General features: G+C 38.7%; 1 protein-coding gene across 4 annotated transcripts in view; it reads right to left on the bottom strand.

The window, feature by feature from the left end:
• The window catches only part of LOC128886390 (fasciclin-1), a 441,990-nt gene that overhangs the window by 390,723 nt on the left and 26,387 nt on the right, over positions 1-24,880 (bottom strand). The window lies entirely within an intron of this gene.

Below are 24,880 nucleotides of genomic sequence, written 5' to 3'. Positions count from 1 at the left end.
TTAAAAATGGAAATTTACCAAAAATTTGTTTGGATTTAATGTAAAAGAAACGACATTACTTCTCAGTCTACCTAATATTAAATGTAGAACAAGTGTGCCACTCTTGTGTAAGTCAAAATAAAAGTTTGCGTGAGTAAGTTTTGAGAGCATCGTGTCATAGTACATTACGTAATTTGTTAACTCTTTGCAGCACAGGAATTCAGGTCATAAAATAGACCCATGTTGCACAGGAATTTTATTGCGTTTTAAATCAAACAAAATTGTTATATTTTTATTAATAAAGGTATCACACCTATACACATGCAGCTATTGCAAAATTTCGAGGTGGGATTAAAAATGTTCCACCATGCATTACGGTCCATCAAAAAGGTGGGAAACTTTTAATCCCACTGTCCCCCAAAGAGTTAAGACGACCACACTTGAAATTTGAGGTACTAACGTATACCTACGCACCCATACATATACAATTAATTAGTTAAAAAATTAAATGGCATCAATGATCATACAAAATATCATAATTGTTTAATACCTTCACACCTGACATTCAAAGACCAAACCAGAGGCTATCATGCACTCTCGTACATACAGAACTTCGTAATAATCCTTCAAAAAATTCCAGAGGAAAAACCAAATGGAATGATTCTCCACCAGTAACAGAGTTACCTCTGATAATAATAACACCTGTAAAGGTATAAATTACGTCACTCTTTTCCAGTTACGTGCCCCACGAAGCCTCGCAAGGTCGCCTAAGCCTAAAACTCGGTCGACCCCGCCGTCTCCGTTCGCAAATCCTGCGCGAGTTCTCGACGTATCCCTGCACACCGACGCGAACCAAAAACTGGTGCCTGGACCGTCCCTGTTATCCGGTTTTAAAAGTGGGTCTCGCCCTAGTTGCACCTGTCCAAGGACCGTCCTCGTCATCCAGGATCAAATTATCCCACACCACTGTGTCCCGGCCCCGCGATCCTTTAAGGACTCGAAACGTTTCCGTGTCGAGGCTGAACCTCGCTATAGGACTCCGCTGACGCAAGCTCAGCGCCGACCTCGTGAACTTCGGCACCTCGAATCGATACCCAACGACCTTGAACTATTTTAAGCCCACCCGTTATATAGGCATACCTCTGCAGAGAAAACGGGGGATACTGCACCATTTCCCCTCCCCCTTCGAAACTTCTCAGCGAATTTCGGAGCCACTGGCGCCAGTCACACGGTTGTTACGTAACAGAGATAGTTTCTTCTAGGTCTGACATTGCTGAATCTTGTATCTGTGGGGTTTTAGGGCTCTTTTTATGGCATTTCTCAGGGTACGATTGGACCGAGACCGAACTCTTTGCATCGAGATAGGATTCCCATCGAGGGGTTAGCGACTAAGCAGGATAAAAGGCGAGTGCAGATTTCACAACAATGCATGCTTCATTGGAGGTTTGATAAAAAAGGAAATGGTTCTAAAGCCTCCATTTCTTAATTTTCTAATTTTAGAACGCTTTCTTAACACTAAGCCTTTCGGGACAAATGTCTTTGAGACACTTTTTTCAATGAAATGGAAAAATATTTTATGTGGTAAATTGAATAATTCATGAAATAATTGTATATAATTCATATGTATGTAGAATACAACAATTTGGAAACGGTCATTTGACCGGTCGTAGTAGGTTTAGTGTTAACTTTTTGCACTCGAAGAATTTTTTTCTGGTATCTGCCAGCAACTCGAGATGCTTTCTTAGCATTCTATTGTCACAAATGCTAAGTTTAAATTGACTTCGAAAATGAGATCTCTAATATGAGATTTGAGAATCAGGTCACCTTTGCCTCAACGACAATCATTCTATTGACACTTCGAGTTCGAAAGAAATTAAACCTAAAGAAAACCTAGTGGTGACTGAGAGTCACCTCTCGAGTGCAAAGGGTTAACAATCTTCACTCTGACTTACCTTGCATAAATAGAAACAATTAGCGAGATGTTCTTTCTTCTAGTACACTAAAAGACTAAAAATAGTTTGTCTGGAAAGTCCATGCCGATTTTTGGTAGGTACTCCACGTCTGTTTATAGTGAAATGGTTGAAAACAATTAACATAGATGCATCCCTTAACAGGTACAAAGGTCGTGGAACAAAATGGTACTTATATAATTCAATAAATATATATCAAAATTCAAATTTGCCTTTGAATTTATCTTAAAAATTGGCACGAACTTTCTGGACAACCCAATATTTCAATCTCTTTCCTAATTAGAAAAAAGAAAATTTCCCCAAAAATGTGAATCTTAAACGTTCCTCCAAACACGTCGCACTAGCTACGGTAAATAATTTTATTTTTAAGACACTTCACCGGCCAGAAAGTCCAGCTCAGTTTATGATACCAAAATCATCTCCTTCCGAATCAGGTGGAATTTTTCCGGCGAGAGGGATGTGCCACGAGCACGAGCGCTTAAAACCAACGCAAAGCTCCGAGAATATCCGCGGGTAGCCCGACGTTATTATTAAGTACGAGATAAAAGGCGGAGCGTTACACGGAGCCGCGTTATCCGCAGAACCCTCGGCAAATTAAGCTCAACGTTATTTCCACGGGAATTGCGACTGCGGTTGGCACCTCGTTGTCCAGCTTACGCAGAATTCTGCACGTGCCGCTTGCGAAAGAGCGAGTGGAAAGCTCGGGCGGTGGGGACGTTTCGCCAGCCGGGTGGTCCTCCGGCGACGGAAGAAGCACTTCAACTTCCCTCGGCCGCCTCCTGGGTAACTCGATATCGGGTTAATGCCGTGTACCGAAGTGTTTGATGCCCGACGAAGGCCAAGTCCAACCGCAATATTTCGTTGTTCTGGTGTCACGTGGTGTGGCGCCCAGGGGTATTGTGTTTCCACCGCGGCGCCGAATTAAAGGGGATGGACTTCAAGAACCGTGCCAGAGAGGCGTTTTAGGAGCTCGATACTCGAGAATTTCTTTGGTTTTTGGTAATGGTTTATTTTGTTAATTGCAGGTATTTTGGGGGGAGTGAGGATGACTTGATGCCTGATTATGATGAACATTTCTAGGTTAAGTAAAATTATTCACTTTGTTTGAAGAAGCGACTATGGCAGGTATCAAATAAATTTAATTAGACACTCCAAGTCACACGAACTCGTTACCTGATATTACAGATTAGAGAGGGGTAGATCTTTCCTTTTCTTTCCTCTTAATAAAATACCATAAAAATTTTATTTCTTCACAAAAACAATTTTAAGTCCCTAGTCCTCAACATTATTATCAACGATATTATCGAAGAAAAATTCAGCAACCAAACTTAAAAACGAATCGAAGCTTTGTGCTCCGCGAAAGAGTTTCCGAGTCGTTGGTATTTAAATTTTGCTCTCCCGCCATGACGAGATAATTTATGGCGCAATTATCACGTTTTTACTCTTTTTCTCTGTGAAGAATGCCTCATGTTGTGAAAGTGCTTCTGGATTCGCGACTACGCGCATACTACCTTCAATTTATCGTCCGACGAATGTTTATTGCCAGCGAGAAACATGCTCACGTGCATCAAAACCGTATTAAACGTTAACACAATGTGTGCGTGGATCTTTCTATTATACTGTTAAAAAATTTTTAATGTATACATATAGGATCTTTATTTTATTAGCAATTGACAAGGAAAAACAATTGTGTTGCTCTGAAAAGTAGATATTTACATTATTTACAATATTTACAACCTACCTGAAAGATAGAGAAACGACAATTAAAGTTTTTACATTGTCTAATGTCAATTCCTCTCTTTTCCTTATTGTTAACGAAATTTATTTCTCCTTGACTGCACCTTACTAAAACACGTGTCTTTCTACCTCTAACCTCGTTCAGTCGCGCACCGCAGAGCGCGGCAAAATTCAAGTTTTGGAAAATATATTTTCCTTACATACATATACATTCTATACCACTGATATTAGCCCTTAATGTTTTCTTTAGGTTTAATTCCTTTGGAGCTCAAAATGTCGATAAAATTGTCGGCGCAATAAAGGTGACCTTATTCTCAAATCTAGATAGCTTAGAATTCATGGCAATAGAACGCTAAGAAACATCTCGAGTTGCTGGTAGATACCAGGAAAAAAGGCCTCGAATGCAAAAAGTTAAAATCGAGTACATTCGCTTATTACATGATGCGTTAACATCGCGTAGACACTTACACGTACATGAATGTTTTCCCAATAACATGCCAAGATAATTTCGAATGCATTTCAAATGAAATTAGATCCAGCCCTCCGATTAAATTTCGTCCAGCGAGTGAACATACCCACAACAAATAATACACGATAAAGTAAATCACTATTTCTGCAATGTTCGCCTGTTTTTGCGTATCGACTGCCCTCAGTCGAAGACAAAGCACAGGATTGAATAATAAATTTCTATATAAACGAACAATGCGAACGCGAGAAAGGAGCCCGTTATTCAATTATTAATTGAACGACTACAAACTGACCGAGAATCGACGCACAAAGGAACCTTCCCGAGTCGCGCAAATTTCGTTTCAATTTTAACGTCGTCATAAAAAATTCAAACACAACGCGGGCGCGCGTACACGCGTCACATCAAACGTGTCACAAAACACGAGCAAAAAGAGCAGGAACATTCTCGTTTTAGCAATTTAAATTTTATACTGCGCTCCTCCTAACAGCGTATAAATTGACCAGAGAGGAACAACGTGTTTCCCGTTTTTTCTTTTATTTCTTTTTTAAATTGAAACGAATGGTCCCCCAAACTCGCATGTCGGAGTTTTCAACATAAAATATTAGCGATGTCGTTAAAATATAACCCGTTCGTAATATTGTGACGTTAAACCAGTGAAACCCGTATATTTCAATTTTACAGCACGAAATACCTTGCGAATGATGAATTTTGTGCCCCAGATTTTTAATACGAAATTCGAGGGGAGGAAATTGTTACCATTTTACGTGCAAAAAGAAGCACATATTTAAGAGCAAACTTTGATGTTAATGAATAAATTACTGCGCAAGTGTAGACCTCGAATTTTATGAACAAAAAAAAGGAACATAGAGAATAATTTACACTTTTATTACAATCGTTCTCAAGTAAGAAAAGCTTCCATCCATCACACAGAAATCTACAGTGGGTGTAGAAAGTATTCGTACACCGATCAATTTCCAAAAAAACTGTGTAAAATTGTAATTTATTAACTTATTCTTTATAATCAATGACATTCTACATATTCTCGAAAACGTCTAAAATAAATAGATTACAAAAAAAAAAATAGCTATTTATGTAAGTTGCGAAATTAATAAGAAAAAAACAATTAATCGATAGAAGTGTTGAAGCAATAAGTATTCGGACAACTGTTTAAAAGTACTTTACTGAAAATTTGATGTTTTCTAATTCGCACGGGGCAATAAACTAACGTGTTTACGTTACAAACTCTGCTGTAAATGGTTCGTCATAAGAATCGTACAAATATTAGGTTGTCCCAAAAGTTTCTTCCATTTCATTAATAAGTAATACATACACGATATTTTATGTCTAATGCTACATTATTGAATTGTGTACGATTCATTTTGCTCCATTACTGTTACAACATTACCATCTAAGAAATTAGGTTGTCTATTTATATAAACATTGCTGCACAAAATAACTGAATGCGAGTCACGGAAAAAACTTTTGGGACAACCTAATACTTATTGCTTCTATTCTTTAACCCATTTTTCGCATTTTTTTGTTAATTTCACAAATTATATTAACTAGTTGTTTGGACTATATCTATCTTAGAGACTTCCGAGAATATGTAAAATATCATTGATTACAAAAAAAGAAGTTAATAAATTACAATTTCACACAAAAGTTTTTTGGGATATTGATCGGTGCACGAATACATACTACACTCACTGTATTTCACCACATACTGAATAAATTACGATTATCATCTAATTCTAGGAATGTCAATCTCAGAGCCACCACTTATTCGCTGAAAACTTCTACCGACAATTTCCTTCCTGAACATCTAATTTCGAAAGAGTACCAGTCTCAGAGGAACTGCATTCTAACCGAGAACGTTTAACGACCAGTATACTTTCGCCATATGGACGCAGGGAATCCCCAGCTCCCAGGATTAAACACAATAGTTTGCGCCAGGGATTGAGGCGCACGTAAATTCGACTAAATACGTCTAACTGAGCAAACACCCCGAATAATTCACGCGCACGTCTCCGTCGAAGACTAGCAGGGAGTTAATGTGTCAGGATTTAATTAGGCGGATGTTTCATCAGCTGCCACGCGATTAATAACGTCATCTTCGCGAGAGACCATTCGATAAATACTCCAGTTTCGAACGGGAACGGATGGAATTCTATGCGAATAATAAATGACGACTGAAACGTCTGTACGGGGAGATCTATCCGCGAGGTTGGACGGTGATTCGGGTAAGCTCCTATTCCTTCAGCGCGAAGCATAATTCGAATGAATAATCTATAACTTAATACCGAATGAATTGAACCTTGTTTGTCTTTCATTCGCAATTCGAATTATTTTTATTAGATGAGACTTGGCTCTAATACACATAGATTAGACACCTAGATGCAGGTTTAAGCTAGAAGTCTAGCCACTTTAAAGAAAATATTTTAATGAAGCTGATATTTTGTTCGTGGTTTAGACGTTGAAACGTGTGCAAAATATTCTCCTCGGGTCTGTTCATTAGTTATTCGTGGATATCTTGAGAACGATCATGTTTATCGCGTTGATTGATATCACCAAAAGTGGAGGTAAGAAAATTTCCTATAAAAAAAGTGAATATATTTTTATTAGTCTAGTAGTAATTTACTCGTAGCACGTCGTCAAAGCTTTGAAGTTTCAACTTTGAACTATATTCTACGGAGTCTTAGACTTGCACGAAATTGCTTCCCAACAAGATTACGTTTATTCTAGTTAACGCTTGAAGCCTTTCAGTAATGATACAATAAATATAGGAATATACATTATGCAAGAATAAACATGTTATAGTGATGTAACACTATACATATATATATATATATAATAGTATATACATGTAGTTTCGAATTAAAATTGAAAACATTCACTTGATATGTTACTTGTAAACTCGTTTTACTGATAACCATTTTCGGTACCAAATTTCCTTATCTTCTCTTTTGATACTGACCATTTTCGCGCTAAACCCAATAGATTCCGAAATATCCACGGATAAACTGATTCATCCACCTGTTGGAGATTGCACAAAAAAGCCATTCGTGACTGTGGATCGTTTTGCACATTATTTGCAACGACTTCGCAAAAGTTTATGCGAAAACACACCTTGTAAAAGTATATTTGTACATTTTAGTCCGCAGTTCTGGAAGAGCTTCCACGCGATAGGCGAGAAACAGGACCGCCTAAAGCCTGAAAGGGTCACTCGAAACTCGGATACCACTCGTATGAACTTGCTGTATATCCGGTGTCCTCGATACGTCTACTAAAGATCGTTGATACCGATGTCGGTGTATCAATCCGCGCCTGCGAGGGTCTGTATCGAACGTAGCAAGCGATCTGTCAAAGGAAACTTCAAAGTCGCGGAGGAAAAGGTATTTTCTAATCAAAGGTTTCGGTCTCGAGCTTGAGTATAAAATCCTGCAGATTTCTGGAGGTATCGGAGTTTGATAAATTTGATTTCGAAGGAATGGAGTCTCCAGCTTCCTTGAATTTTTATTTTTAGTCGGGAAGGATCCTTCATGTTCTAATTAAAAATAGGAATGTAATCATTTCTGGGAAAAGATTCTTTTTAGAATATTTTATTATTCGCGTTTTATTGTTTGTCGTATCTCTCGGCTTTATTTGGAGTTCTTTTCGAGAAAACGAATCAAACGAAACGTACTGTTCTATTGGATTAATTTTGTAGCATGCTCCCAAGGAATATAGAATGGCTGAAAGGTTAAGAATGCTGGGAATGGGTTTGGCTAATGCTAAAAAAGGGCAGTGGAAGAGTAGCAAGACATAATTCTTTCGGTTTGGAGGTAAATGTCTGTACCTTCCTTGGTCGTACCTTCACGTTTCATGGCCTTCCGAGGTCGGCAGACACGAAATTCTGTACCCCTTGAGAATTTCGGGGCGATACGTTATCTGGTCGGGCAGGAGTATTTAATATCCAGGATATTAGAGGAGGGAACTTAGCACGAACCTGGGTAGACCGAGGTGAAATCAGGGGTCATGAACGATCATTCTGTTTCCCATGGCAGCGATTTTGAATCAAAATTACGGCCGCGATAAATATTTTAGACGATGGCCCGGTAGGAATATTTACTCCCAATTCTAGCCATCCCATGGTACGATACATAAAACTACTCAAAATGGGCTGCTTTCTGTAAATTTTTCACTTCTAATTTCAAAGAATAATTTAAACGCACGTCTGAAATGTTCAATCAGTCGTTGTAGCCCAATGATTAGCCTTTTACATTCCTATGTCGAATGAAGCTCGACAAAAGTGTACTGAAATTGGAAAATTCGGGCTGCAAAGAGTTAACGATTTGTAACTTCATAGCCGCTACAAAAATAATTCCACGTTATTCAGAATAATTTACAAAGAACACATAAAGGATTTCTTTAAATGCACCAATGCAAACTGGTAACCTAAAAGGCCGGTTCGGTACGTCAGGCGAGCGACGAGTAATCAAAAGGAACAAATTACTCCAAGTAGCTATTACTCCGGAGAAACTAATTCCGCGGGAGGTAATAAATTTAGAAATACCGCAGGAAGCGTTTACACGCGCATCTTTCGTTGCGTTTCAGACCTTAACCAATCCTCGCAATGCTCAGCGCCATAAGGAACTGGCCCGCCAACCGAATTCATATAAATAATGCAGCATAATTGAGATTTATTGTTACCCTTGCGCATCCAGATCCCCAGTTTCCTTTTCGCGCCTCCGAGTAAGCGCTGCGAATTAAGTTGGCGTTCCACGAGGTGATAAAGTATCCGAGTGTAACGTCGAACGCAAACTTATGCAGTCATAAGTCGCGTAATTTTACAAGTGCGTTCGCGGAAGTTGTTGGAGTTCAATTAGTTTTGAATTTAATTTACATCTCGAAACTGAATTGAGTTTGTTGGCTGCAGTTAACGGAGGAAAACTTAATTGGACGCGATTCGATCATGTTGCGAGGTAAACGGAAAACTGTCTTTTGTTTACTTGGAATAGTTCAATGTTGGTGTTGACGTTAAAATAAAAATTGATCACTTATTTTATGCTTGTATTAGGTAGACTGGAAAGTAATGTCGTTTCTTTTACATTAAATCCAAACAAATTTTTGGTAAATTTCTATTTTTAATTAATTATGTAATCGCCCTCGTTATCACCAGCCTCTTGCCATCTAGTGTGCAAATTTTCAATGCCAGATCGATAAAAATCAATGACCTGATGAGTGATAGACAAGTATTTAAAATTGCAAAAACGAGATTACTTTCCAGTCCACCTAATACGTAACTTGGGATTCTCTTTAGGAAAGTATATAAATCGAGGGCTGTTAACCCTTTGCACTCGAGGCCTTTTTTCTAGTATCTATCAGCGACTCGAGATGCTTTCTTAGCATTCTATTGCCACGAATGCTGAGCTATCGAGATTTGAGAATCAGGTCACCTTTACCTCACCGACAATCATTTTATTGACACTTCGGCCGATCGCACACGGCCGCAATCAATCAGTTTCAAACCACTCTAAAACTAGTTGCATGCAATCGTGGATCTAGGTAAAACAAAGATAGTGGAGTAGGTAAAACAAAGAGCGCAAACGGTTTGCAACACTAATTTCTAATCGGTTGCGCCGTGTGCGATCGGTCTTCAAGTTCCAAAGAAATTAAACCCAAAGAAACATTATTGCTGATAGATTTCTCTATCAAATTATATTAAAAAAAAACTGTTCAACTGCCAAGGCTATACAATTTTAAGTTCTTAAAGTTTATGTAGTATACTCTGACCGCAAGAAAATTATGAAAATTGGCTTGAACTGTTCAAAGAGAAAAAGAGTAAGTCCCTGAAACGCAAAATAAATAAGAAATATTATTCGTGCAAACTAAACAGAACTACTTTGTATATTCACCTCCTATTTTCCTTCACGCTAAATTTGCTAAAGACATAATATTAACACTCACGACTAATAACATCGCGCGAGTTTACGTTGGCTAGTAAGTTTTACAATTTTACAACCGCGTTTCGCAAAGGTCCTCGAGCCCTGCGGGAAACGAGGAAGGAGCGAGAGAGAGAGAGAGAGAGAGAGAGAGAGAGAGAGAGAGAGAGAGAGAGCCGGAAGAAATTTCATTACGGTAGATCACGCACTTAACCACCATCCCCACGGTGGTACACTCAGCCGCTGCACTTTCAGTTCTGTCAGAGCGTGTAACCCTATCCGTCGTAGTGCAATCTTAATCACGTTTATTCGCCCCGGACCACGTGTTTCTCGCGTGAAAATCGTAAGAAACCGTGGAAATCCTTTGCATTCTCCCGCTGGAAACATTCTCGAATTAATTACGCGACGTCGAAAGGACTAATTCCCGCCGCGAAAGCGGGATTTGTCAACATTCCTGCGGTGGACGAAGGTAAAATTATCATAGGGATGGTTTTGGGAAGGATTACGATCGTGGTCAAGCTGAAATATTCCTCTGTTTTGAATTAAGATGATAAGTATCGAAAAACGGGACAATTCATTTTTATTTCTCAGTTCATATTTGCTTGGTGAATAGTTCCTTTAAGAATTCATAATTTACTCCAGTTTTTAGCGCAATTTTAATACTTTCTTTCGCTGGAATCAAATACTAAACGTCATTCAAATAAATTTCAAGGTACATAGTAGGGGCCTGACCACAGTAATTTCTTCCTAACCAATAAAGAAAGATGATAATCAGCAGTAATTTGCCTGACACAATCTACAAAATTTCCAGGTTGTTTCTAAATAAAAAATCTCATTCTTGAACACCTCCAACTTCATTTATTAACAGTAATTCTCCTTCGCGAGCAACATTCGACTTCATCCCTTCCGAAAAAGCGGGTTCTCGAAGGTCGAGCCAACTCGAAGATTCGGTCGATTGGCCATCGTCTGTTCGATTCGGTTCGGTCAGCTTTAATCTCACTAAAATTCACGAATAGCGTGTTTCTGTACAGTATTCGGGCTCCCTAGGAAATTAACTTATCCGACTTATGAAAAATTGAAGCATCTCGAGGAAGTTTCGACGACGAATTTCGAAGGAGGAAACTATGCGCGTTGCTCGGTCGCCATTTAAACCGTTGCGAAATTCCGTTCCTTCGGACGAGCGAACCGAGCTTTTCCGCCTTTGTTCTGTTTCGTAAGCCGGTAGCTTTTTCCGAGCGGTTAGCGTTTCACCCAAGAAATGAAAAGAATAAATCGCGTGGCCAGACACAAAGAGGTTTACGCGCAGGGTAATGCACATCCAGGCTCGTTTTGACTTGAAAGCTGCTGGAAGCGCGGAAAGAACACCGCGATCATCGTTTCGTTTTAATCTCACCTGTTGGATACCCCACTCGATCCGTGGCTTTTGATTGCCACTTTGACCAACTGGACCAACCGACTCGAGGAATTAATTCCAGGGAAAGGAATGCGAGGCTCTTCCTTTTACACGTGCATCTTAAAGATGAAGACAAATTTTTGTCTGTTGTATTAGGTTGTCCGGAAAGTTCGTGCCAATTTCTAAGAAGAATTCAAAAACACGTTTGAATTTTAATATATATTTATTGAATTACATAGGTGCCATTTTATTCCACAACCTTTCCATCTTTTAAGGGATGTATAACATGTTATTTGTTTTCAAACTCTTCGATATATTCAGACTTGTACCACCTACCAAAAATCGACATGGAGTTTCGGGACAACCTAATATATGCTTGTATATTAACACTTTATTTACCGGGAGTCTATTTATAGGCTTTTTAATTGCAGTACTTAGTTATTCGAATTTATTTACTGTATTGATGGTTGTCTACTTACAATGTTCAGTGTTTGGTAACAGACTTTGCTTTCAATGTACCTAGTAACAGTACGAAGGAATTATTGTCTGCCTAGATTGGCATATGCTACTGTAGAACATTCTTTTTTGAATTAAAGTCTGCTTTTAAATAGCCCGGTAGATAAAGTGTTAACCCTTTGCACTCGAATGTCCCCTTTGAGGAGAGATTGGAAGTCCAAAAAACTTTGCTAAAGATCAGACAAGATAAATTCTCTCCAGCACAACATTTTCGAAGGCGTACATTACTTGGACACACACACACACGCACGCACGCACGCACGCACGCACGCACGCACGTACGCACGCACACTTGGAGGTTTCCATTCAAGGAACACGAACAAATACATGAAAGTATTACAATAATTTACATGCTTTTTATGCTACATTCTTTAATACAATATCATTCCTCTTAGCACATTCTGCAATAAAATGACTTCTAGTGTAAGGGAATAAAAATAGACCATTTTAAGCCCTCTTAGTATTGTTAGTACTCCAAGAAATAAACCTATGTACTTTTTTTTTAATTACAGCATTAACCCTAAAATATTGGAATGTGATGCACAAATACTATACAATGCACACCAGTCAACAATATCCTTTAATAAAATCTGGCTTTCTTTAAGGCTGAGAATGTAATTAAAATAAATACAAAAATACAGAGTCCAGTAAGTCTCAGAAAATTGTTCCAAAAAGCTCTGAAAGACTAACAATACAAGTGAGTCGTTGAAGAACGCTCCCCGCGTCAAAATCTCACCCACCTAAATCATTACCGGCCGGAATGAAAGCTTCCACGGTAATAGAATGCGCAAATGTCCCAAGGGAACGGGTATCGCTACCTCGATACCAGTTGACATTCCGATAAAAAAAATCTCAACGAGCTACCCTGTTCGACATAATATATTCGCGATACGGACAGACGTTTCTTTTGCTATGTAAAGCGCCGTCTCGATTTCTGAACGTCGCGAGGCGAATTTAACGGGAGTGGAAAAGGAGAAAAATAGGACATAAGTAGGAAGAGGTCCGGGGAACTTCTTATTGGATTCTGTCGTCTACCCCTGCGCACAGTTGCGGTAAGAACCCTCGAGTCACGTTTCTCGACCAAGAACGAGAATCTCCGTGAGCATTAGGCACGTACAACATGTGTAACCTACATTCGGGAAGCTCGGCTACCCTCTAGAAGCGACGAATCCTCCCGAGAACGATCCAGCATAACCGAACGTCGAACGTCTTTCTTTCCCGATTCCGCGGCACGGAAGCTTATTCCCATCGAGCCGGCGAACAGTGGAGTCGATCAGCCTTTTCAACCTGCTGAGACCTTTCCAAGCTTTCTGGATATTAAAATCCCTCTGGCATTTAGCATCGCCGATGTCTGAGCTCCTTTTCACGTTGCGGAACAACGTAACCTTTCGTTTATACAAGACGAACTTTTTTTTCGGGAGTAATAGATTCTCTATATTTATTCGAAGACTCTTCACTGCGAAGCTAATTTATTTATATTTTTATCTTTGTTATCCTTACCTTATCTATTTTATTCTATTTTAGCCACTAGTTATTAAGAGATTGAGAGTCTAGGTTTGCTTTCCCTTTTTCAAAACGAACTCGAAATTCCTGCAATTGGAAAACCTGCACTCGCAAAGTCCTCGACTTTGAAAATTCCAGAGCCGCCACCTAGGAAAAGGTTCTTTTTCTGGATAACTGGTGAACCGAACAACGCCGGCGAACGCAGGAAAGTGTAAATTGAATGGCGAAAGGGCGAGAAGCATGAAAGAAGAGGGGCGGGCACCTCGGCCATGTTGTCGGCAAGATTTCCGGTCGAAGGCTTTCGGTAACGATGATCCCCCGCGTTCCTGGCGAGACTCAGACCACTGACACGTTGCCTGTCTCCATCCAACTCCAAACAGGTTTCGTTCGTGTCTGTTTCCCTCGTTATTCCACACCTCTTGTTATTCCCCCGCGCATCAGTTACATTTTGTTGTTATTATATATATATATTTCATATTTACCATTATTTCTCCATGGGAGTATCGTCAATGCACTCCTAACTGTCTCCCGAGTAAAGTGAATACAAACACGACAGGATTCGGAGACACTTCAAGCATACCTAATTTATACCGATGTAGAGATTAGACGAATAGAGTGCATTTCAAAGTGCTCCGAATGTAATTGAACTCATTTTCAAGGGGAAAATCTCAGCAGTCCGTTGGTCATATCCTAGCAAAGATGTGACGAAAAATATAGCAATTTTAGTAAAAATTCCTAGAATACGAATATGGAATCGATTTTTCCTGAATAACCGAAGCGCTGAGACCGTAATTAACTATCAACTCGCTGGAAATTCCTGTATAAGCTAGACGCCATGAATTCGTGTCAATTTAAAAATATATTTTTCAGTTCCTTTTAATTTCAACTGCGTAGCGATACATTTTCATGTACCACGCTCTCGAGTATCGCACTGTGTAATACACTTACTCGGTAACCTTTTACTCCCGTGGAAACTGTAAATAAAATTTTTATCAAAGTGCATCAATTAAATTAAATTTTTTAATCAATTCACAGAGTTCAAGGGAAGCTCGCCCGAGCATTTTCGAGACTCTTCGTTTACTATAGCGCGCTCGTTCTAACAAATTAAATCTTCTCCTATTGTCGATGATCGATAAAAGAATGTAGCATATTTGACTGATCTACGATCACTTTTTTGATAGATTCGCGTAAACAGCAAACGAAACAATAATAATACGTTTTTAATATGAATCAATATTTACGTTTTCTTGTTCTTAAATTTCCTTTTATCATGGCGTTAATAACGCGAACTGAGAATAAACGAGGGAAGCGTAACAAATATATATTCCACGATGAATTGTTGCGTTAAAAATTGAAGAAAATTAAAAGCTGCATGCTTGTAACGCACGCTTTCAAGAATTTTTAATTAAAATACCGTCCAAATAAAATTCCTACGCGAGCAGTGTTCGTGCGTCTCGGTTGATACAACGGAAATATATTATGCCATTATATCGCGCCAGTGGGGGAAGAAGACAGGAAATCAATCCCTAATTATATACAAGATTTATAATTACCAAGAAAATGTTGTCGACGTTGCTAAAAACAATACTGCTCGAACCGAAACGAACGTTTCTCATTTGGTGAATGGATCACTCGTAGTGAATCCCTTTGTAAAAAAAAAACAAAAAATACTACCGCGCTTTCAGTGGCAATAAGAAAATTAAAATACGCAGTCATGTAGACACGTGTTTTCGCAGCGACGCGGGCGAATCGTGCGGCAACAATAGGTGTCTGGGAAGGCATAACATATTTCATCGCGCACTTTCAACGCGCTGCATGTTTCATTCGCAAATGAACATTGTATCGAGCCGGACCAGGGAGAGACACGCCCCCCCCCCCCCTGAATACGTGTACTTGTAATTTTCCATGATGTATTTTGCAACCCGCTTGTTAACCGTAGCCTCTAACAACGCCATCGTGCTTTGTTCCCACCCGAAAGACGATGCTCCTAGGACAGGAAAAATATTTCAAAATGTTCCTGGGAAATTTGTTTCTCCATGAGCGGTAGATGCGCCAGCTACGGACGTGTAGTAATTACGTGGCTGTGAGTTTTCAAGTTTTGATGATAAAATTCACGCGTAAAACTTGGAAGTGTGTACTTCCTAATTTCTAAATGTAAGACGTACTTTTTTGAAGAGTGTTTTACTATGGTTCGTGGTCGTTTTAATTGTTTTGTGGATATGTCCTTCTACAAAAGGTAAATAAATAGAAACATGGTATTAATATTATTTGGAATATTGTAATATTAATACATGTGTGTTGATATTAATATTACTTTTGTTTATTGTTAAGGATAAATTCACAAATGTATTTTCAGGGGAGACAGAGAAATTAATCTCTAGGAAGTAGTCGCGACTTGACTGTGTCAGACGATTGAGTCAGTCTCCGTCAAGCGTCAAGAAAATAAAAACTACTCGAAAGCATTAAATACTATTACCCCAAAAGCACTAATCTATTGCGCACCCCTTTTTCTGTTTTTTTTTCTTCTTTTTTAAATCTATCAAAAAAATTCTCCGCAATGTTATCTTTCCAGCAAAAACTGTTTAGTCCCCGCGAAATTTTCCCCAAATACGAATTGTCACGACCGTTTATTTTTAGACCACGCGCAAACACGTCTAGAATTTTTTTAGCGGGCCACGTTCGTAGGGAAGTTTGGAAAATCGTTATCGAGCTATTCAAGGGGGTAGTTTATTATTCTATACTCGGGAGAACGTGTATATACGCAACACCCAATAAACACCATAAAGCGTCGGGGCAGTGTGTGTTTCGCAAACACGTGCTCCTTGCGTTCATCGAGGCAGGCAATTGCGAACTTCAAGGGTTATCGTCGAAGAACATTAATGGATGAGGATCGATCGGTCTCCGAACTACCCTGACGAGATCAGAGAGTCACAGACTGAGAAATTTTAAACTGAATGTAAACAGCCTTTGCATCTTCTGACTGGGGGTGTTTGCAGGCTGCATTCGACTCGACTTGGTTTTTCAATGGCGTCGCGCAGCTTTTGATATCGAAAAGTCGTTGGAACGGTAATGTCGAGTATTTGCTACGATTTCCACGTCGATTCCGAGATTTATTGCGATCCAGCACACAAAGTCAGAAAGAAATTTCAAGTCGGTGATTGGCCAAGCACTCGATATTGAAACGTCGTATAACGAATGGATGGTAAATAGCATTCGATGCCATAGTTGCTTTAAAACTAGTCCTATAATCCTTCGAACATGAAGTGTTTGAACGTCAAAGAGGTTTTACGCGTAAGTGCAGTAACGTATCAAAATGGAATACTTTGAAATATTTCCAAATTAAATAAACGAAAACTAATGTTATAGATTTAAACATATGACCACTTCCTTAGAAGAAGTCCCAAACATACATTTTGGAGCCACTGTACCAGCTATATATGTCACCATACAATTTCGTAATTTCTAACAAATAGATAGTTTATTTATATTTCACCATCGATCAATTACGTTTAGCATTCGTACAACCCACAAAAATGTTAAAATTGCGAGATAAAATTGCGTAACTGTCCACGGAGTCTACGCGAGCTACGAATTTTCAAAAATGGATTTCTACGCAAACGAAGCCGATTCAGAATAAATTTTATTTCACCTTTTATGTTTTTTGCGTAGAATTACAGATAGCACCGGGCTCCCTTTTCGCTTGCACCAGGACTACAAAGCATTCGAAACGCACGATCCATTGTTGTAACAATGTCTCGTCGCAGCTGCCTAACAATGGAAATGCTTTGAACTTGTTCCTGTTTTCCAACATTTTCCATGGAAAACGTTCGATTCTCGTGTCCCTTTTCCGCGGCTACCACGCATCGATGAACCTTCTTCAAGCCTTTACCCCGAGAGTATCTCTTTTAAACGCGGTAGAAATTTTATTAAGTCGCAAACGGCGCCAAAATTACGGAGGAAATGGTTCAACAATTTTCGTATTTCCGTTTGTGTTGACAAATTTTGGAAACTTTCAATGTCTATGTTGACAATAGGATCTCCCTACGCTACAATATGTTGGTAGTATTGTTCTTTTTGGCCATGCGTTGTGTTTTTGTTTAATGCATTCGTTGCGTCCTTTTCTTTCTATGTGATATCAGTATGTATTTAAACTTTTCCATAATAAACTATATATTAAACGAAAGATGCGTAAACTCTGTCAGTCTATGGAAATTATTGAAATGTCGATGCAACAACAATTGTATATTCTAAATATTCTCTGGAAAATTTGCACGAAATTATTTTGAAATTAAATGGAATAAAATGTTGAAACTAGTATCACGAAAATATCTATGTACTCGATGACGAATGTATTAATTCTAAACCTACCGACGTTTATTTGTATCTATTTCTATCGTGTTCGATTCAATGACTGATCTTAAAAATACTTTTTCCAATTGTATGCAAAAATATTTCACGTGATACTAAATTCAATAATGTATGAAACAACTATATATAAATGTATATAATATATATATTATGTATAAGAACTGTACACAAAAGTTGTCAAACGGTCATTTTAGCGGTCGTGGTACGTTTAGTGTCGAGTCTATAAAATTATAAAATGATACGAATGGTTTCGATGAAGTGAGGTAAGCAATTCAAGAGCAGCATGATAGGATTATTCCAAGCCTGATTCAGCAGCATCTTTCCCCTAACCCTTTCTGGAAGTGGCTGTAACGATCGACCTCCTTTCGTACGAAATCACTTGGCAAACGTCTGCCACGGAAACAGAGCTAACATGGCGCAAGAGGGCTTCCTAGATGATTTTCGAGGATACTTTCGCAGCAGATCTACAATCAACTATCCTTTCTACCTGAACCTGATTTCTACGGTCACGATCGCCCTTCGAACTCTTTTTGTTCGTACCTGCGTCTCCCGACCTGGTTACCCAACTCTCGGCTTCTTCCAGCCATCCTCAAGGATAAAAAAATACCTTTGATCACAGATTAAACACAGATTTTGAATTTCAATGATTTTACCAGGTTGTATTCATACTTCCTGTACGAATTTTTTTTTTTTAATTTAAGGTTTAAAGTCGCATCAACGTCAGACGTTATTAGCGACTGTCAACAAATTTAGTTGCTCCTTATGAGTTAATTTTAACAAAGGTAAAAGAGACTGGTTATGCAAGATTGCTATAGTCTGTTGATGGTCTCGCAGAATGTTACCAGTACTTCCTGGTAGGATGCTGAGGTGGTTGATTCTATGAGGTCGTCCTTAATACTTAGGCCGAACGCACACGGACGCAACCGATTTGAAATTAGTGTTGCAAACCGTTTACGCTCTTTGTTTTATTACCTACTCCACTATCTTTGTTTTACCTAGATTCACGGTCGCATGCAACTAGTTTCAGAGTGGTTTGAAACTGATCAGTTGCACCCGTGTGGGATCGGCCTTAGCTTTCTTCGTCTGCACAAATTGATCAGTCTAATGAATAAAGAAATCATTTCTTTTGTAGGTCAGTGCCGAGAGCGAGTAAACTAGAGAATTAATGGCGCCACTGTTTCGCGTGCTCGCCACGCGTCGAATCAAACTCTTCTCCCACGCAGTAAAAGACTAAAATCTACATTCTTTTGATCCAGATATCCGGATAATTATAACAAGTCCTCGATGAAAAATACTTGAAATGTCGAACCTTCCAACCTAATTTGCAACGAGTAAACAATGCTCTTAAATAATAGGATTATCGCGATACGCAGCGTGGGCGAGCCGTGTCGTAGTGTTCATCGATTGCTCGTGGATGACCCAGATGTCGGTGACGGAAGTTTTTCGCAGTTGCCGTCGTCGCGTCCATAAAGTAACCTGCTTTATGGACGCGTTGTGCTCGACGCTGCGAGTTATGTTCCCCAGTACGAAGGGATGAAGCCAGGCATCGAATCTATCGATTATGAAACGAGCTACACGCGTCGCCGGGCTTCCGGGATATCGCGGCTGGCGTAGGAAAATAATTTATCTCGGACAAAGACGGAAAACTCGATAGAAAATTTAAATAGTCGGCACCGAGCGGCTCGAGTTTACCAATTTACTTCGAATCTTTCACGAGCCACTGCCAACTTTCGACTTTCGTTGGCTATTTCGATTAGGACTGAAGAAAACTTTCAAGTGGAAAAATTTGGGTTTGATTTAGGGAATTAAAATGTATGTACGAGTCAAAAAGGTTAAATATTCTTCGATATAATTCTGGAAATTAAGAAAATTTCATTTCTGAATGTTTTCTTGGCAGTGTTGACACAGGATTGGAGGGATTAGAAAGTGTGTAAGGCACCGAAGGCTATTTTTTCTCCCAAGACCGAGGAAAATCACGGCTCGGAGTGTTCTGGCTCGAGAGAAAAAGTGCCTATGTTCCTTAGAAAGCATTGTCTCTCGAGATCGAATGGAAGTCTCGCCTGGCGCGGAAAAAAAGGATACCTGCGTAGAAATAGCAAACCTGGACACGTAGGAACAGAGAAAGTAGGAGGAGATATCGCGTAACTAGAAATGATACTCTGAAAAGAAAATGTAGACGCGCTGTCGGATGTAATGGGCTATGTGGGCGTGAAGACGCGACGCGTTGATGTAGCCTCGGTTGCAAAGTCGCCTAAAATCAGCGTACCATGAGAAATGCACAAAATATGCTGTCTCCGCTATAAATTGATACGTTATCGCAGCGTGGCATGGACCAAATTTCATCCTTTCGGGGTAAACAAATCTTATTTGAGGCAACATCAATCGACACGATTGTATTCAAACGAAAGCTTTAATCAAAAGATTTAATTCGGATAATTTGAAAAGCTCGCGAAACGTTCAATTAAAACAAAAGAAACGCAATTTCCAGTTAATTTTGCACATTTCATCTTTCCCAATCGTATATGGAAGGTAAACGGAAATTTTTAATGAAATATCCATTAACTACTGTCAAAAACAGGCCACCTTTTAATCAATCAGAAGCACATAATTTCTCGATTTAATTCTATTAATATTCCACACAGTCGCAAAGCTACGTCATTTTAGTTTCCGTTTCAAAATACAATTCTGTTTGTTTCGTACGCTAATTTCTGTTGAAATTGTAAAATAATCAGCAGGAAATGTGAACAGAAGAGCAGAATAATTGTGTTCTATATTAAAAGCTCTGATTTTCACGCTCAAATATCGTGTAACAATTGCGTGTATGTAATTTAACTGCTACGTTAAACTATATTAAAAACATTCAGTCTTTCGTGAACTTGCCAAACGTTAAATTTATTTTCGAGAAAACATTATAATAAATTTCACGCTTGGGAAGACCACGAATGATACCCTGTTATTTCGAATTAAGCATTCATCGTTGATCGTCATTATTCATAGCTGTTCCACTGTCAGAAACAAAATAAGATTGTATGTCTTCGCAATCATTTTGAAAATTATCTATAAAATACGAGGGATCTTTTTAAGTGTTTCTAGGTAAAATAAGATTAGTACGGCATCCCTTGCAGAGTCGTAAAACTTTTGCAAGAAACTGAGAGAAATTTTCTGGTTGCTTTTCAGTCTCTTGGGTAGATTTTTGTAAGGCAGCGAAATTTACGAACTACATTGTCCCTCGCTAATCAGATTTAACGTGAGCTCTTTCAGTCCCAAGTTTCCTTCATTTTTCCTCAAAACGGTAAAGCATGGTTGCTGTTATCAAATTACGCGGGAGTTACAGGGAGCTGAAATGTTCACTTTTCGTTATCGCTATTCCTTTTTTCGATTAGTGTCACAATTCCAACGGATCGAAAGAGGTGGTTAATCAGGTTTGAAAATTTCCGTTTGAACTTACATTTTCGCTTGAAATAAAATACTTTGCGGGAATTTCTATGGAAATAAATTTTTAACATTAGGAACTCCACGGGAAACTTCTCATGTAGGTCAAGCACTTTGGAGTTTGCGTAATAAAAGTTTCATGAAAACAGTTATTTCAGAACTTTCATTGTAAAAAAAGGAACAAATCAGGGAACAACCAGGATGTCTTACAATGTAAAAATGAGAGAATTCGTGTATTTTTACTTTTATTTTTTGTAAATTCTCTTCGAATCGCGACTCTTTCTTCCTGGAAGTTATTAACTGGTCCCTTGAGATCTTCGTAGCAGAATTTTAAAAAAAGAATCCATCGCTACTCAAAGCAAAGAACTTAACACTAAACCTACCGACTGTGATGGGACAAACGACTAGTTTTAAAGACACTTCTTTTAATTAAATACAAAAATATTTTATGTGGAACTAAATTGAATAATGCATGAAACAATTGTGTATAATTCACGTGTTGCATATAAAAGCCGAATACAAGAATTGGAAACGGTCATTCGGTCGTGGTAGGTTTAGCGTTAAAGAATTTGGTAAGAGTAAAATTCTATCCCTTTAACTATTTTTTAAAAATATGATAAAAATTTCTATTCAGAGACTACGAAATGGTCCACGTTCCCAAATTAACATATGACCAAAAATCAACACCCGCAATTTCCCGTTAACAAGTTCAAAGTGGTCCCCGTCGCGTACGTGTCCATAAAGGAAACATTTGCCTTAGCCTTGGCAAACATTCGACCTCATATCGAGAACGTTTCCCGGAAAATCTATGCAGCCTAAACAAACAGTGTTAAGAACTGAATTACTCCAGGTAGGAAAGTTATACAGGACAGGCCATAGAAAGGCTCATTTCCATAGCAAAGCAGCGACTGATCGATCTGTTGGAGCACCAACTTCATACCTGGGGTAACAAGTCTCGGTATCATCCACGACATCGGAGCCGTACAGGGCAAACACTCTATCGACTGACGGTTACGTATTTGCCATACGGTTAAAGGGGGAGGATACAATGCATTTTAGCTGCGTAGTCAAACAAATGCATAAAACACGCGTTCGAGCTGCGGCGACAAGAGAAATTAGTGGGTACTTGCGTATCTTCCGCGTCTCTTCGAGCGCACGGTGAAATATGAAGCGGGAGCGTGTATTTCCAGTTGGCAGTCGGACGTGTTTAATTTATGCACGATACCCCGTGAACTTCGCGGCTAATGCTAATGAATCGCTCGCGATACGATTGCGCGACTGTTCCAAGAACAATGTAACGTGGGCGTTTCATTCGCACGCTTGTAATTCCCCCGGAAGATGAATTGAACGTGCTTCCGCGGATCTTACTTTCAAAGTAGGGGTGACGTTTGATTGTTTTAATTGGAACGCGGCAGCAATCGATGCTTGATACTATTATGGAAGCATAATAACGAGTACAGGCTGCGGCAAAAAATTTGACCTGTTAATAAAATACCGCAAAAACTTTATTTTTTCACAAAAACAAATTTTAACAACGGGGGTTTATAAACAATACCTATGTACAATATCTGTGTTTGGATTTATTTACACGAGAAAAATCTCTTGATTCGAACTACTTTTAATTGTACATTATTTAAATCATTTTTGAGAAACGTTCAGCTACTAGTACCACTACTCTTTGTAATACAAAATTTCAACTTTGTTACGATATCTCAATCCACTCGAAAAACCATTAATAACCGGTGCAAGTTCCATTAGGTTTTTTGCCCCCAAACTGTTGGTTAAAGTGTATCTCATACAATCAAATGAAAAGCAAATAGTGAAACGCCTGTTTACGAAGGCACGGTTAAATGGATATTGGAGAACGCGATGTAACTTTGACGAAATACAAATATGGCGTGTGCAACGATATAAATTTAATATAAATTTGTGAAATCGTACGAGCGGAAGAAAATCAATTAAATGTGAATATCGAAATCAAATATTTTCATTGTACGCGATTATTTTCTTTTTGCTAGTTTTCGTGTAATCCTCTTTGCGATTCATTTATTTAATTCTTCTTTCAATTCTTTATTTGCCATTTAGAGTCTCTATTTGTTTACTCGCAAATAATTGGGAAAGTTTTATTAGAGTTCTTTGTTTGAAATTACGAGTTTACTTCGAGATTGAATATATTTTTAATTGGTAGTATTTGCATCTAAATTATAGAGACTTTACGTTCTCAATTTATAGATCTCACTATGAAGATATACTATATATTAACAGAAAGCCTAAGATTTATAATAAATGCTACATAAATTAATTGAAAACACAGAATTCCAAACAGCAATACTCTTCCAAGGTTACAAACCCGAATTTTCCAAAAATCACTCTTAAAAATCGTCAAAACTGACCAATAATCGATGCGCCAAACCCTCCTACGGATTCCATGTTTATACCCATTAAACCCTTCGAAAAATCGCGAATGAAACGAAACATACGAAATGCACAAATTCCCTATGAATGGCGAAACTTGGAAACAATGGCGTTAGTTACATTTCAGCGACATCGCAAAGGGAGTTCTCGGATATCGATACCGCTGTTGGCCGCAGCGGCTAGTTTTAATAACTATCAGCGGGTTTCGAAAGCGGAGCACAAAGCGAAATCCAACAAATTTTCCAAGCGGGATTAACGCACGATTTCGATAACGTGAAAAACAGCTGTCGTTAGGGAGAGGGGGGGGGGGTAAGGGGGGAACCATTCAGCATCGCCGATATCGATCGTCCGGTATATTTTGTCTGAAAATATCAAAAAGCATACATAAAATTCAATCTCGTTCCTGTCGCAATGTCACGTATCGACGGAATCACCGTGCAGCGCTGGTTTTTTTTTCTTCGTACAACCGAACCAACGAGTTTAATCGCGATAACAGTTACACGTGAACGAGTACATCCGATTCGATCCTTGTTTTCATATCGACGCACCTGATCCGCGACATCGCGCGACACGATCGCATTAATATAAAAATGAAACACACCGTGCGCGTAAGTCGCGTATGTGTGTGTTGGACAAAATTAATTGACAGGTCGATGGACTAGAGATACTGAATATACTTCGTCGATAAGCTTTTAACTTGTTTATACAGAGTTCAAGTTCTATTAATATTCGTGACCTGTGGGCTGTTAATTATTGCAAAGGTACGAAGAATATTTTATATATCTTGTTAGCCAAGGTTTCAAGCCAGATATAAAAAGAAATATTTTATTACGTGAAACGATGTTTCTTTCAATATTTTATCTCTTGGCGATGGACGATCTTCAAATGAATTTTTTTGCTTCACACATATATGTAAAATACAGATAAATTTCACACTGTAGAATTAGAAGAGCTTCAGGCAGTTTATTTTCTTTCGGAGACTACGATTTTCAAATATTTCGAATATGTTTAAACCAATGTTGATTCGTAAAGTGATTCTACAAGCGTATCGATCATATTTTTTAACACTTAAATTTAAATTTGCTTATAAAACACTCTTTAAAATATACGGAGCGTTTTCCGTATATCGGCTAATCGAAATTTCAACTCGATCGAGAGCTACCTGTATCAACAGCGC

The sequence above is a fragment of the Hylaeus anthracinus genome, unplaced genomic scaffold (assembly GCF_026225885.1).
Source record: "Hylaeus anthracinus isolate JK02 unplaced genomic scaffold, UHH_iyHylAnth1.0_haploid 11982, whole genome shotgun sequence".
Taxonomy (NCBI): Eukaryota; Metazoa; Arthropoda; class Insecta; order Hymenoptera; family Colletidae; genus Hylaeus; species Hylaeus anthracinus.
The sequence above is the reverse complement of the archived record's forward strand: the minus strand, read 5'-3'. Positions and strand labels throughout refer to the sequence as shown.